Consider the following 12,965-nt stretch of genomic DNA (forward strand, 5'->3'; position numbering starts at 1 on the left):
CCCCCTACTACTTACATGACAGCCCCAAATTATGCCATTAATCATTTCATTAACTCAACAGATATTTACTGAATGCCCACTACATGCCAGATGCTATTCTGGGCATTTGGGACATATCAATTAACTGATAAAAACTCTTGCTTAATCTTGTCTTAACCTGTTTTCTCCTGCACCTTACCCCACTAGTCCCCTACATAACTGTAAACATTACCTATACATATATCTGTATCAACAGTTATATTCTACTGTACTGATACATTCAATGATGCCTAACAAGCCCCTACCATGTGTTAGATCCAGCAGTCAGCAAGACAGATGTAGTCTTTTCTGTTCCCTCTAACCCTGCCATCCTAAAATATGCAATCCAACCCCTCCAACCTCCACAAAGACTCTCGTAGGTACCCAAGCCCACATCAGGGGCCATTAATTCCTGTCTTGCAACAGCGCTTATCTTGTCTTGTAAAAGTACTTATGGTTTTCATTTGTTTGGTGTTTTTTTTTTTATTAAGCTTTTCAGGGGTTTAATGAAACTCCCTAATTAGAGTAAAGGTCTTAGAGGATTGGATGCTTATTCTCTTCTTTGCACTCCCTAGAACGCCATGATCACTGAACACTACAGCCAAAGGAAACTTCTGACCCTTGTTCATCAAACCCATATTATTGCTTGAGGAATCTGAGACACAGAGAAGCTAAATTGTAATATCAAATGCTAAAAAGAAGTGAATAGAAATATGAAGGAAGTCTAGCAGGCATCCTTCCCTTTGTCCCTAGGGGTAGAGGAAGGAAGATGTCTGAACCACTAGCCACACACAGTTCTTTTTTTTTTTTTTTTTTTGAGACAGAGTCTCACTCTTTTGCCAGGCTGGAGTGCAATGGCGCGATCTTGGCTCACCACAACCTCCACCTCCCGGGTTCAAGTGATTCTCCTGCCTCAGCCTCCCGAGTAGCTGGGATTTTCATTTAACTCTGGAATTCATGCAGGGACTCTCAAGCTGTCTGATGAATTATTTGGAGCTTCTCCCCACATGAGGCCTAACTAAGCTGGGAAGCCACCCCAAGTGGGAGATTTGCTCAGCTCTACCCTGCTACTCTCTTTTCAATCCTCCACTCCGTGCATTTGCTTGGGACCTAGACAATGCTAATAAACTAAACCCTAAGCCCAGATACTTACCAGAATCTTACCCTAGGCCCAGATATTACCCCCACGCCTTGAAATCCAGGGGTTCCACTGGGCATGGTGGCTCACACCTGTAATCCCAGCACTTTGGGAGGCCAAGGCGGGTGGATCACCTGAGGTCAGGAGTTCAAGACCAGCCTGGCCAACATGGCTAAACCCCATCTCCACTAAAAATACAAATATTAGCCAAGCATGGTGGCACATGCCTGTAATCTCAGCTACTCAGGAGGCTGAGGCTGAAGAACCCTTTGAATCTGGGAGGCAGAAATTGCAGTGAGCCGAGATCGCACTACCGCACAACAGAGGGAGACTGTCTCGAAAAAAAAAAAAAAAAAGAAAGAAAAAGAAAAGGAAAAAAAAATCCGGAGGTTCCCTTATTGTGCCATATCAATGCTTTACCTTCCCCTCTGGCCAGTGAGATGCCCCTGCTGGAAGCTAGAGAGCTCTCTAAGGGAGATAGCTGTTACCCTCAGCTAGAGGTAGAATGGGACTACAATTAAAAGGATTTACAAGCGCAAAGTAAGAGTAATCATATGAGACATTCAATTTGAAACAGGCTGGTAGAGTCCAGGAATCATCTATAAAGCTGTGAGATGTAGCATGGTATATCCTGCTATAAGATTTTTAACACGAGCTCCATTTCTGTATCCATGTGATTTCCTCTCCACTATTCGTATGACACTCAAGGGGGAAATGTGTGATCCTATTTTCATCCCACCCCTGTGCTCACTGAAATGACAACTGGTGCTCAATACTGTTTCCTGGATCCCCTAATAGTGAAAGTCAAATTTAACAGAGGCATAGTTGCATACACGTGACCAATGTAGATAAGAATGTCTCATATGTTTGTACATTTCTCTGTGGGGCCTAGAAAAAGTGATAGCACTTAATTGGGCATAGATTATGAAGTCCATGTTGACCAAGTTAGACACCCTTCAGGTGTTGTTTTACACAGCTTTCCCATTATTCACAATAAATCTGCACCCGCAGTTTATAATCATCCTTCAATGTCCCAGTCTTTTGGTTTAGCCGAATCCCATAATCTTGGAAGCTGACAAAAGTTCTCTCCCAAGCTGCCATCACACCTAGAGGATAGTTTGGTGCCAATGTTCACATAAAAAGAAAAGTTTTCAAGATCAAAGAATATTCCTTGCATTTATGAAAATCTTTGAAGTATAGAGACTTTCTACCTAGCAGCAGCCAGCAAGTGGCCTTGTTTATTTCTGTTTAAATGAATTGTTAAAAGCAGGAGAAACATACCATTCTAAGCTCCAATTTTAAATCTTCTATCTGATTTTAGTTTCTTGGGGGAAAGAAGTAAGAATTCATGTCTGAGCCAAAACCAAATACATACAAGTCCTGCCATCAGTGATACAGCTGCCAGAGTCTTCTCTAATGCGCTCCCAAACTCATGTTTCAGTTTTTCCTCCCCTTCCTCCCCTGCAAATAGGACGGGCATCTTCCACCCAATCCAGGCTCCTACCATGTCTGGAACATGCTCTGTAGCTCAGCTTATGTGAACATCTGAACCTTGTTTTCCAGAACCCAGCCACCATGACCCAGGTCAGCCTAACAGTAACTGCTGACCCAGACCACAGGGCTGGAGCTCTTTTGGGCGCCTCCTGGCTTGAGTTGAAATTGGTTCAAGCAACTAGGGTGAGGCTGGGGCACCAAGCAGGATTTAAGGGATTCTCCAGGCCCAGATCTGTGAAGGAGGAGAAAACAGTGGCTGAGGAACCAGCTGGGCCTGAGATGTCAATGCGGCCTGCCTTCCATCAATCCACCAGACCTGAACAGATGAAATATTAACGTATCATTGTTTGTAAGGTTAGGGCAATCCCGGAACACCAACCAACACCACTCAAGCAGGGACGCAGCACTCATGTGTTCATTCATTCATTCTCTATGTAATGAGCCCCTCCATAGTTATAGGGAGATACATCCCAATTTGGAAAATCTAGTGAGCCTCTAGTTAGCTAGAACGCAGAGAAGTATAAAATTCCATTAACTGGAATGATGGTTCCTTCACATAAGTGACATTTCAGCCTCGATGAAACTCTCATTATTTCCTGAACACACCAAGATGCTGATATCCTATCTAAAGATGCCTCTCCCTCTTCTCTACCAGCAGCAATCAGTTCTATTTATCCTTAAAGACAAAGATGTCACCTCCCTGGGAAGTTTTTTCCAACTCCCCCAGCCTTCCCAGGAGACTTTCCAGCTACGTCACCCTGCATGCCCCATCCTCCCTCTCTCCTCTAGCCACACTGCCCTTTTCTTCATTGCTTCCATGTTAAGTTGCTTTCTGTCTCAGGGCCTGTGCACATGCAGTTTGCTCTTGAGAAATGTTCCTCCCTGTATTCCGAATCATGACCACCCCCAGCACCTCAATCCCTACCACTCACCCCTTCATCGAAGTAAGTCTCATCTTCTTCAGATCTCAGTTCAACCAGCAAAGCCTTCCTTAACCCCTCAACATTATTCACCCTCACAGCAGCCCATGCCTTTCCTTTCCTGCACTTATCAGAGCTGTACTGGTAGAACTGTGATATGACCTGATTAAAGTCTATTTCCCCACTAGACTGTAAGCTCCGTTAAGAGTAGGGACCATGACTATTTTTGTCTATCATTGCAACCCCAGTGACCAGCACAGTAGCACATAGTAGGCACTCAGAAAAGATTAGCTGAATGAACGAATGACCTTCTCTATAGTGTCTGTGTCATTATATTCTAAATGCCCATTGTGTGCTGGCCACAAAGCCTGGCCCCTGCCAGCCACGTCAAGAGGCACACACTTTCCCAGAATTCATTTAAAAATGGAAATGGACATGTATCCCTATCACCTGTACCTTGTACATACACATCTATAGCAATGATGGAAGGTGGAAATAAGCGTCTTAAAATCCTGGGATTGATGACTCTTACTAAGGTCAGGAAAAAGTGGCCATAGAACAGATCCAAAAAGGTAGAAATACTAACCAAAAATCAAGGGGGCAGGTAATATTACTGTTTCTGATCAATTCTAACCTAAACAGAAATGTCACAACCAAGAAACCCCATTTCCTGGCTCTTCTGTTGATGTTTCAGCTGTTTTGACTGCTGAGAAAGAACAAAACTGAGTGAACAGGAGACGCAACGTGCCACATGCAGCATCTCGGTCAGTCCCTGTTTGGGGCTGACTTGTGTCCTTCCAAAATTCAAATATTAAAGTCTTAACCCCCAGTGCCTCGGAAAGTAACTATTTGGAGACAGGGCCTTTAAAAAGGAAATTAAGTTAAAATGAGACCATTAAGGTGGGCCCTAATCCAATCTGATTAATAAGAGGAGAGCAGGACACACAGAGAGACCCCAGGAGTGTGCCTGCACAGAGGAAAGACCCCGTGAGGACACAGCGAGGGGGCGGCCATCTGCAAGCCACGCAGAGAGGCCTCAGAGGAGACCAACCCTGTCAGCACCTTGCTCCTGGACTTATAGTGTCCAAAGCTGTGAGAAAAATACATTTCTACCCTTAACATCAACTGGCCTGTGATATTGTGTGCTGTGGCAGCCCAAGCGGTTCTCGAGAGAAAGGGAAGGAAGAGGTTCCAAGTATCTGCTGCCCAACCCACTCTTCACCATCCTGGGTGTCATCTTCTCCCCAGTGCCGTCCTTTCATCTTCATTTGACCAATAAGGACACTGAGGCTCAAAGCCACAGAGGGGGCTGAGCCAGAACTTGACTGCAGGGCCATGTGCTTCCAAAGTCCATGTCCTTTGCACTTTACCTTCAGTTCAAAAGATCAAAGTGGAGTATAAAATATGAAAGCAGATTCCATTTTGCTTTTCTTAGCCCTTAGAAAAGGGGGGAGATCACCATTCTAACTAAGTTGAAGAACCAGACACATTTAAATAAAGTGACTGAAATGCTGTGGAACAGATGTGAATAGGAACTAATTTTGCTTTTTAATGACCATTTTGATCAGATCAATACTACAAAATGCTAAACTGTACAATGTCATTACTGTTTAAATGCAACTACCCAGTTGACTGGCTCAAAGGGGCATTACAGTAGCTAAAAAATATACTTTCTCTTTATAAAAGCAGGGTCTATTATGTAAAATAAAGTCATAAAAATTTTAATTGCACTGCATAAAGGACAGAACCTGATCTAGCCTACAAACCATGGAAAGCGGAGAAAAATAAAATGCAGCTGAATGCTTAATCAGCTGTCTGTCACTTTCTGAATAGTGCCTAATATTCTAATTATTAGTCACCACACTGAGAAGGTGCAATTATGGAACAGGGAAGATTGCTTTTTTTTTTTTTGTTAACCCACAATTTGGAAGGCCTTCACAAAAATATTATTTAAGACCCAATAAGCTATAAAGGGAAAAAAATGATTAACAGTTAAAATTCAGTTTTCCCCCCTAAAGCATTTTTTAAAAGCTTTGAAATTGTATTGACAGATATGACTAACAATTGTAATCACAGAAATAAATGTAGTAAAACGATAATTTATCTGTCACAATTTACCGAGGGGGAAAAAGTGCAGCACAAGCAGCTGAATTGTGAAGTTAAATGAAAGCAAAGATAGAAACCGGTTTTTAATGAAATGTGGAGCATTATTAATTGGTTTCCTAGCAACAGCGGGGCTAAAATTACTTAACATGTCTGTTCAATCAGATGCAAATTTGAGTGTTATCCCTTAAATGTTGATTATAGCTGGTCTTTTCAGATGCAAATCCAATGTGTAAAGTGAATGTAAATGTTGACAATGCTGATACAAAAAATCCCCTGATTAACATCATTCTGGTGTTCAAAGCACTAGAGTTGAGGATATTCCCTTGGAAGGACTGCAAGCTGCCAGGGTTGCCCATCTTGTCTGGCATTTTCCTGTACCTGTCCTCCCTGTCCCACCTCACCACCACCCTCACTCAGTGCAAGCATGACAGATGACTAAAAAATGAGATTGCTGGGCCTTGTGATTTCTCAAACACTGGTTTCTCATCAGTGCTAAATGATAGAGACAGATGATGTTTTCAGCTTAGAATTCCATCAGCTGATGCAAGGGCCTTGCCAACCCAAGACCAAGGTTGGTCTCAAGTGTAGTTTTTCAGATGGAACAAGACCTTTGGGTGACTCCACCGGAATGGGATCCAAGCAAACAAATTCCCTACAAGACTGCCAAATAAGGCAGCCTTCCTCAGCTATACCCTGGCCTTATCCTATGGTTCAAGTGTAGCATATTCCAGTAAATGGAGGCATCAGGAAGGGGTTAGGGATGGGAAGGATGTAGCCCCTTCATAATCTCCATCATCCCCCAAAGCTACCCTAGTAACACACTACTCCAGACAAAAGCAATGTGCTTGCCTCACTTTCACTCTCATGCAACAAATATTTATTGCACAGTTACTATTTGCCAGGCAATGATCTTAGGGAGCTGGAGACACAGAAGTGAATTAGAAAAAGTTCCTACTCTCACCCCTAGTAGTTCAGGGGAGAGACAAATACACAAATAAACTTAGAAACAATAATTTCGGGTAGTGTTAAGAGCTAGGAAGAAAAAAGTAGCTTAATGAGGAGAGGGGGATGGGCATGGCTGGGGGACCACTTTGGATAAGGTCTTTTGGAGGGAGGATACCTTCTGCACAGACCTAAAGGAAAAGGAGCAAGCCAGGCAAGGTGGGGGGAAGCGAGTCTCACTCAGAGGCAGGAATGACCTTGGAACAGCACAGAGACCAGAGGCCCTGAGTGTGACGCAGAACAGGAAGGGGAGCGCTGATGATGCAAGAGGAGCAACTTTGAGATAAGCTCCTAAACCATCTTCCAACAAGACTGTACTCCCCATTCCCCACCTTATGGTGTTTCAGGGACACAAGTGTCTCTAGAGCCACCTCAGGGTACAGTGCAGGAGCAAAAGTCTGCCATGTGAGGAAGAGGAGAGGGAAAGGAAGGGGAGGGGAGGAGTGAAAACAAGAAGGGAGGAGAGAGGAAGAGAAGAGAGAGTGAGTCCACGGAACCCTAAAGGTCATCTCCTTTCCAGGTCAAGGCCCAGTCCCTTTCCAACCCTACCCCACCCCCAAAAAGCTTCCATGCCAGTGGAAAGTACATTCTTAAACTGATCTCCTCTAGAAAACAGTGAATGGCTTTTCTGGCCAAAGCCCCATCTCTCAATGAACAGTTTGTTCCAGACACTCAATCAAGGCTCTGGGATATCCCAGGCAGTGGTCAACAGGACATATATTCCAGAAAGTTCTGAAGCTTGCTTTTCATTAGAATTGACAGTCTCCTGACAGCTGCATACTAGGTGAAGGATCCTAAGGCTAACCTTAAGAGTACTGGGGCAAGGGAAAATGGACAGACCCTTCCTGCAGAGCATCTCATTATAGCCTTAGAAGTCATGCCTTCAGTCTTTGAAGTATTTAAGGGTTACTATTAAATGCGAATGCCCTTCAGAGAAACATGTGTAACCTTAGGTATAACCCATGTCAGGGTGGGGATACAGATGCCAGAGGAAGCTGTGGAAGTGGGATGGAACCTCGTTTATCAAGAGGCCTAGCATGGACCTGCATTGGGAATGGTGACAATGTCAAGGTATGCAAGGGGAGTTGTGATGCCTGACTGGAAAACACAAACCTTCACCAGGCTTGCCTTAATTCATGTTAACCCTTAGAGAGAAACACCACTGGCACCTCATTTCACCAGGGAGGTCTAAAAGAAAAAAAAAGTGCCAAAAAGTTTTATTTCATGAAAAGCAGAGATAAATGTCAAAAAAAGGGAAAATGTGGCTGTATTAGTCCATTCTCACACTGCTAATAAAGACATCCCCAAGACTGGGTAATTTATAAAGGAAAGAGGTTTAATTGATTCACAGTTCAGCATGGCTGGGGAGGCCTCAGGAAACTTACAATCATGGCAGAAGGGAAAGCAAATGCATCCTTCTTTGCATGGCAATAGCAAGGAGAAGTGCCGAGCAAAAGGGGGAAAAGCCTCTTATAAAACCATCAGATTTCATGAGAACTTGCTCACTATCATGAGAACAGCAGTATGGCGGGTGTTCTCATGATTCATGAGAAGTGCCCTCATGATTCAATCACCTCCCACCAGGCCCTTCCCACAACACATGGGGATTATGGGAACTACAATTCAAGATGAGATTTGGGTGGGGACGCAGCCAAACCATTTCGGTGGCCTACCACTCAATTACAAAAAAGAGATATCCTCTCTTAGTAGCATCTACTCAAAGTTCCAGGAGGCCATATTAAATTGTGAGTTAAGAATCAGGTTGTAGATGTGATCATAGTCCTGGTTACTGAGATGTATCTTCTAGGTCAGTGGTTCCCAAAGTCTGGTCCCTAGAGTAGCAGCTGATGCAACACCTGAGAACTTACTAGAAATGCATATTCGACTGGGCGCAGTGCTTCATGCCTGTAATCCCAGCACTTTGGAAGGCCGAGGCAGGTGGATCACAAGGTCAGGAGTTTGAGACCAGCCTGGCCAATATGGTGAAACCCTGTCTCTACTAAAAATACAAAAATTAGCCAGGTGTGGTGGCACGCACAGGTAGTCCCAGCTACTTGGGAGGCTGAGGGAGAAGAATCGCTTGAACCTGGGAGGCAGAGGTTGCAGTGAGCTGAGGTCGTGCCACTGCACTCCAGCCTGGGCAACAGAGTCCGTCTAAAAAAAAAAATAACAATAAATAAAGAAATGCATATTCACAGGCCCGGCCCCAGACCTAATGAATTAGAAATCTGGCAGTGGCCCCAGCAACCTGTGCATTAATTAATAAGCCCTCCAGAAGCTTCTGATGCACAGTATATTTCAGAACTAACATTCCAGGCCAATTCAGCAAGAAGGTGTGTCTTGCTGAGTTTATACTTAGCACTGACTTCATATTTGCTGAGTTTATACTTAGCACTGACTTGCTGCAAATTATTTCAATCAACAGGAAACCAAGGATAGCTGCACTGTACCTCCTGCATGATGGCACACATTCAAAATAAGCACATTCATGGTGTGAATTCTTTCACATAATGACTTCTTCAAAAGAATGTACTACTCAGAACACAAGATGCTGATTTAGTGATTTCTTAAGATAACCCATTGTTCTGACTGGGAGAGAAGTAAAAAGAAAAAAGTGAGTTATTCTTTAGGAAACTTAAGTTTGGGGTAGCCTTCTGAGAGTAGCTCTGAGAATCACTGGGTTCTCTGTTTTTATGCAAGACTCTTTTCCTTGACCCTTCATGGCCAGCTGTCAGGTCTCCATCCTAAACAGCAGGAGCTCCCTAGCATTGGACAGAGGGTCTTAGTCATACAAGAAGACCCTCTGTGAATACCCCCCAAACTCCCTCTACCTCTCATATTTTAGAGAGAATCATATAATCTCTTAGTGTTCCTGACAACAAAATGGATATTATGCAGCTGTATGGTTACTTAAAAACTCTGAAGATGAAAAAAGAGCCTAGAAGATACTTTAACATTATAAGACAGCTACACATGGAGAAATCTACAAGCAGAAGGATGACTCTCAAATGTAACTGCACATCAGAATCACTTGTGATGCCTAATAAGAATGGAGATTTCTGGGGCCCGAACATTTTTGATTCATTTGGTGTGAACTGGGGCCCAAGAATCTGCCTTTTTGGGGGGGGTCCAAGAATCTGCCCAGGTGATTTTCATACAGGGATTTGTGTTTAACTTATCTACATGGTAACTTTTCCAGTTTTCAAGGGGTATTAATATGGCATAAGAGAGAGGGCTTTTTAACTTAGGGAAACAAAGCAATGCTATACCAAAAGAACTACAAGTTCCTTTTCCCATGGGTGTTTACTAAAGCAGCTGAGAAAAAGTCTGTATGTCTCTCATTAAAGTAAGTTTTTAATAAGTAATTTTTTCTTTTAATAAAAGTTATACATGTTCATTATAAAAAATTTAAAAAAGAAAAGAAAGAAAAACAAAAGGGAGAAAGTATAAAATACCCACAATCACATCATCCAGAGATAAGTTGGTACATTACATTTTCCCAGATAATGTGCTGGCTGTTTCCAAATACATTTTTTTTTAATAGTGGGATCAGAGTATATGCAGTTACTGTGTTATGTGTTTTTTACATCTAATAACACTATCGATATCTTTCCACCACTCCTCAATTCTTTAAGATATAAAGTGAAAGAATGCCTAAACATGAACTATTGATTTTTTTTTAAATCAAGGAATTAAAATTCTATGTAACCAGCACATAAATACAAATATTTGTCACTTGTACAAGTATGCTAAAAATCTGTTTTTATTAAACTGGTTTTGTATTGACGCAGAGTTTATTAGTAATCTTTACTAGCTCATTAGCTCATTTTAGTGAAAGCATGCACATTACTGGAGGCCTCTGGATACATCTACAATATATTCATACAACAAGTATCCACTTTAATGAAATGTATTAGACAAAGGTTTTTCTCATGAAATCCAAAGGGAGCCAAAAGACTCTACTGGAAAAAAAAAAAAAAAAACAAAACTGAGGACCCTCCCCCCCACAAAAATGTTTTTTTAACCTGCCCTGAGAGTCTACAAACTAATTCTGTTCAACTAGGGAGTGGTTGAAAAATAAATATATTTCACAGAATGCACTCATCATAAACTGAGAGCTAAATTCTTGCATGTTTATAAATGAGACACAAAGAATGTGAGTTTATGTAACAACCTACATTCACGCTCCCTTGCAAGGCCTGCTTGGTATCAGAAAGCTTGTAAAAGCTTCAACACAGTAGTCACATGAATGCAGGCAAGCCACTTAATGCTTCTATGTTTCAGTTTCCTCATCTGGAAAACATGGATGCTACTAAACAGCATCTGTGCTAATTTACTCAGGGTTTTCTGAAGGCCACATGGGATAAAACATGAAGCTCTATGTAGACTGTCGAGTGGTACTCCAATGTGATCAGGAGTCTAACTGGTATTTCTCTCTCTCTCGAAAGGGTGCTCGCTCACCATTCCTTAGTCTATTGCCCACACACAATATTCCGCAACTTCCTGAACCCAAGAGATTGGATAGAATACCAAATGTATGTGTGTTGGGCCAAAGAACATAGATTAATTTAATCTTTCAATATTTGGCCTGACGACTGCTTTACAATGGAATCAGACCCATGGATCCCTCACTACTATCATGAAAAGTTATATATTCTGGGAAAATCTTTGTGAATAATAATTCTCTGAGAATTATCGGGCATGGTCCCAAACTGAGCTTATCATCACCATTACCTGGTAAGCTTTTCAGAAACAAAGGATTCTCAGGCCTTACATCAGAGATTCCGGAGCTTTTAACTTAATCACATACAAAATTTTAAGATGCCCTAACTTCCCTTAGTAGTTTCTATGCCAAATTATCCTTGACAAAAGATTGTTCATTTGTTTCAGTAAGACTGGGAACCCTCAATGCAATATGATTGAATTGCATGTCAGTGATTTATATATTCACAAAGACAGATGACCCTTAAAATCAGTGTTCTCTATCACTTAAAAAAAAAAAAATCTAAATGAGTATACCTGACTGTACACAATAAACTTTCTCCCTATTGCCCTGTGTTAGGGAAAATAACAGAAGATTCTCAATCCCTTTCCAAAACACTTTTTATTTCACCAGAGCCTTCTCTCCTTACATAAATAAAACCACAATATGCACTAGATGACTAGAATCTTTAAAAAATCCTTAAAATTATAGGTATTATCTCTTTTTCCTATAAGTATTTCACAAAATGAACAGACATTTGGTCCATGGTCGATACAACCTTGCCTTTGAATATATGGACTAAGCTCTGTTCAACATTCTGTTATTCATCCAACAAATGACCAAAATAAGCACTTCTCAACACTAACCACATATCTTCAGGGCTCATCCCAGAGCAGTATCCTACAATTTGCATAGAGTTTTGCTACCACTCTCAGAGAGTCAAATATTGCCTAATTTTTCTAAGCTCTAGGTTGGAAAACTGGGCTGTTACTTTGCCATGGGCATTTGTTCTCAAAAGTTTCTTCTGCTATGGGAAAATTGACAAAACACTTCACTCGATGTATTATTTAGAAGTGATTCTTGAAATTTAAAGGAATGGAAAATGCAATGCACAAATCTTCAAATTTATTGTACTAAACAATCTCTCTGGAATATATGGGCAAAGACTGACCACATAAAATATTGATTTGAAAAAAAAATACTCTTTGATCCTACTACCCTCATGATCAGATGCTTCTCGGGTAAAACATTTCCTACTTGGAATTCCATGGAGAATATCATTACATGTAATTTTCCTACTATAACTGATGACATGGAATGCAATAAGTGCTCATTTTGAAAACATGTGAGCTATTGGTCACTTGGTTTCCATCAGAGAATACTAATTAGGGTAAGCATACATGGCAGTCTTGGCCCAAAAGACAGTTAGCAATGAATTCATTAGGGAGAACGAGGATCAGCAAGGCTCAGCTAATTTATAATATTGACCACAACATGAAATTAAATCATGTTCCAGAACCAGAACTCATTAAAAATGCAGTGGGAGAAGAGGGAGCAAAGACTGTTTTACTTAGAAGCTTAAAGACTTGTGGGAACAAAGTATCAGGATACCCATAGCTTAGGGGAAACCAGGGCTGCCCGCAAAGATTTCAAAGGAGTCAACTTCAAGGACATGGAAAGATTCTTAAGGGTGGTAAGGAGAGGATTAAATAGAAGTTATAAAGTGAAATTATTGCGATGGCAATTGGAGCTACACATAAGGAAGCAATTTCCAGCCATAATTTTAATTAGGAGCATAGAATGA

At 41.6% G+C, this 12,965-nt stretch overlaps 1 protein-coding gene and 1 long non-coding RNA gene across 2 annotated transcripts in view; both read right to left on the minus strand.

Annotated features, from left to right (window-relative positions):
• JAZF1 (JAZF zinc finger 1) overlaps positions 1-12,965 on the minus strand; it is a 356,426-nt gene that overhangs the window by 295,136 nt on the left and 48,325 nt on the right. The window lies entirely within an intron of this gene.
• LOC129523638 (uncharacterized) overlaps positions 1-12,965 on the minus strand; it is an 80,341-nt gene that overhangs the window by 20,140 nt on the left and 47,236 nt on the right. The window contains exon 3 of the long non-coding RNA XR_010134630.1: positions 1-12,965. This exon is cut by the window's left edge and continues 20,140 nt beyond it; it is cut by the window's right edge and continues 34,679 nt beyond it. This is a non-coding gene — a long non-coding RNA (uncharacterized lncRNA).

This window comes from Gorilla gorilla, chromosome 6 (assembly GCF_029281585.2).
Source record: "Gorilla gorilla gorilla isolate KB3781 chromosome 6, NHGRI_mGorGor1-v2.1_pri, whole genome shotgun sequence".
NCBI lineage: Eukaryota > Metazoa > Chordata > Mammalia > Primates > Hominidae > Gorilla > Gorilla gorilla.